Consider the following 3,865-nt stretch of genomic DNA (forward strand, 5'->3'; position numbering starts at 1 on the left):
AAATATATTTGCAAGTTTCAATAGAAATGACACTGAAGTACACTTGAAATCAACCATATATAAAAGACAATAGAAGTAAGTTTGAAATGACATATAAAGATGTAATTAAATGTTACTTAAAGTGATTGTTCACTCAATGAAGATTCTGTCATCAATTCACCCTCAAGTTGTTTCGAACCTGTACGAGTTTATTTTTTCTGTTAAGCACAACAGAATATATTTTGTGGAATATAATATATATTTTATTTCTGTAATAAAATGAAGTATTCATTTTGTATTTGGGCAGCATTTGGGCAGTATTTGGGCAGTCATGGCCTAACGGTTTGAGGGTTGGACTTGCAATCCAAGGGATGCAAGTTCGAGTCTGGGGCCGGCAGGAATTGTAAGTGGGGGGAGTGAATGTACTGCACACTCTCCACCTTCAATACCACGACTTAGGTGCCCTTGAGCAAGGCACTGAACCCCCAACTGCTCCCCGGGCACTGCAGCATAAATGGCTGCCCACTGCTCCGGGTGTGTGTGTTCACAGTGTGTGTGTGTGCACTTTGGATGGGTTAAAAGCAGAGCACAAATTCCGAGTAAGGGTCACCATTCTTGGCTGTATGTCACGTCACTTTATTCTAAACTATACTTCTTATTCAAAACGACAGCTTGAGCCTTGACAGTGTCGAAGTTCAGTTGAAGAAAATGAGTGGATTTCATAGTTCAGTTGGCCTTATCTCACACTACTAAATTCACATTAGCTTATAATAAAATTGTAGTGGCCATATTGCATCTCTCCTGTGGGAATATTTAGGCCCAGAGATCACAGTCGAGCGGTCATCAAGACTGGGTTCAAATCTCTCATTCTAGAGTGAGCTCCTCCATACTACTCCATCTGTCAGCCCTCGCTTTTACTTCTGTGGCTCTTGAAGTTAGAAGTCATAAACCCACAGATGTTTGTGTAGGTTTAATTTATGAACCCAACATGGAACATTTCTAACGGAAGAAGAGATTGATTGTAATGCTCACAGTGCAAGGTGCTTTATTTCTTGCTATATAATTGGTCTGTTTGAGCCATTCGTGTGCGAGTACCTCTACACAATTATTTATTCATCAAAGAGATTTTTGCAGCAATCAAATTTGGTGTAACGTAGAAACATATTTTACTTATAAATTGTTACTAAGTTTAGCAAATACTCATAATAAGAAATAGCAAGTTACATTGAATTAAACATTAAAGGTTGAAGTAGAAAAACAGAAATAGTATTTTCTTGTAAAATGTACTCCAATAATCATTTAATTTTCAACTTCAACTTCAAAAAAAAAAAGATACAGATAAATAATTAAATAATGCATTGAGAATGAGAACATAAATAAGTTGATTCATAAATACTAAAAACTATTAATTTTATTGAGCATATTTCAAAAAAGAAATGCAAAGCTAAAAATATAAAAAAAACATCAAGAACAATAAATAAAATAAAAAGTGTAAAATAAATTGCATTAGAAATTAACAAAGAGACAATGGACTGTAATAAATAGGTGTTTGTGAGTTGAAAAGCTATTCATTAATTAACAAAATTGAAATTAAACTAAATAAACGGCTGCATGATAATTTCAATATTTCAGAGAATGTATCACATTTTATTAAATTTATATATATATATGTATATTTACATTTTACACTACAATTGTAATTTACAACAATACATATTTCTTTATTTTTATGAAGATAGTTAAAAAAATATTGTTTTATGTCTAAGGGGTTTCGGGAAGGTTTTGGGAAGTGCTGGTTTTTCAGATACTTCGTAGAGTTTGTCAAATTTACAATTAAATGAGGAATCTAACTTACAATAGAAACAAACCCAATGGCCTCAGAGGACTTCCTGTTTTGCACATGAAGGAAAGGGGTGTAAGAAACTGAAGAAACTAGCCTATTCTGCAACCACAAAATTTTCCTCAGTCTGTCTATAGGAATTAAGAGCAGAAAAACCCAAATGTTTCAAAACTTGCGGAGAGATTCCAGTGACCATGTCAAAACATCATTAAGCCCGTAAATTAAATCAAACCTTCCACCATCCCTCAGGGGTCAAGAGGCACAGATTACTGACAGTAATCGAAGGAAGCTAGGAAACCACAATGAGAGTAAAATAAAAATAATATATAGGAAGTACCCTGACAGAAAAAAAGAGATTGATAACAAAGAGATGCATTGGGATAAAGGAGGAAAACAGCAGGCGTCAGAGTCTTGTGTGCGTCACTCATGGCCTCTCAATCTCAGGGATGTGTGAGTGTTATCTCTGTATCATCCTGCCTGTCAACATTCCCCATGCTCTGATAACACCACGACCCTCCCGGCAAACTCCTTTAAAGGACAAGTATGCACTTAATGAAGGAAACATACCTAACTATTATGTGCAGATGTTAAACGTGCTTGAACATGATTCCATGCAGTTTTCAGTTGCAGGTAAAAGCTACATCCAGTGTTAAAGAGTGAAAATCATGTACTACTTATACAAAAAAAATTAAAATAACCTCATTACTGCACATTAAGCAAGTGCATACTCGTGTACTTAAATCTAGACTCAGTACTTGTGCAGCTTCTTTAGTTTGTTGTTTGTCTTAATGATTGTTAAAGCCAGATTTATTTGAAGTATTATTTATAATTATTTCTGAGCTTTGCATTTTTAAAACAATTTACACACAATAAGACCAAGTGAAAGAATAAGGATATAAAACAGCCTCACTAATCATACTTACGTTATAGGAAACATTCTGAGCTTTGGCTGTTCTCTAAAAATGTTTGTCTGTCAGCAGATCAAAGCCCGTCTTCTTTCTGTTTCATGTTGCACAATTTTACATAAGCTTGCAAAAACTTTTCACAGAAACGTGCAGTTTGATGAGCTGAGAAGGCTTTCTTTTGCAAGGCCTGGAGGCTCATTTCCCGAATGTTTTGTCATTCTCCTCTTTGACAAAGAGGATGTAATTGAGTCTATCTTTATATGGAGGTCTGTGATTCACCCTCTGTTTTTTTTCTGTACTTGCCACAATTGACATATGACCCATAGATGTCATTATTAACAAAAAACACAAAATCAACACTTGAAACAAACATAGTCCAGTTAGGTTAATTTTACTTAACACATGTTCAGTTTTATGTTTTGGAATTAGTAATTTTGGTAATTTTGACTTTAAATCTCACATTTGCACAATACTTCTTGTAATTGTGCTTAATTTATCAGACTATGATTACTGTAACATTAGTTCTTGTAAGTGTGTAGGACTTTATAACTCACAATTGCTAATTTATTGCATGCAATTGCAACTTTAGATATTGCAATTGTGACTTTATATTATTTCTAACAATGTTACTTTTCTCACAGTGTTGCAACTTTATTTATTACGACTTTAGTTACACTTAACGGCTCATAATGGTGACTTTATATAACAAAATGTGGCTATTTTTCATAATTGCAACTTTAATTTTTGTAAGAGTGACTATGTCTTACAATTGGTTATTATTATAATTTTTTTTTATATAATTGTGACTTGTTTCTGATAGTGTTACTTAATATGTCACAGTGTTGAAACTCTGTTTCTCATAATTGCAATTTTACATTTGACAACTTCTCATTAATTGACTTTCAAAACCTGACTATTTCTATAACTTCATCTTTAATTATAGTGTGACTTTATAGCTCGCAACTGTTACTTAATTTTTCATAATTGTGACTAGCGGTGGGCTGTTATCAGTGTTAACGTGCTGTGTTAACGGGAGACTCTTATTGGGCGATAAAAAAAAATATCGCCGTTAATCTATTCTCAAAGTTGAGTTGGGAGCTGGGTCTATACTACGCGAGCTATGATGACCTTCACCTTGATA

This window comes from Carassius carassius, chromosome 41, assembly GCF_963082965.1.
Source record: "Carassius carassius chromosome 41, fCarCar2.1, whole genome shotgun sequence".
NCBI lineage: Eukaryota > Metazoa > Chordata > Actinopteri > Cypriniformes > Cyprinidae > Carassius > Carassius carassius.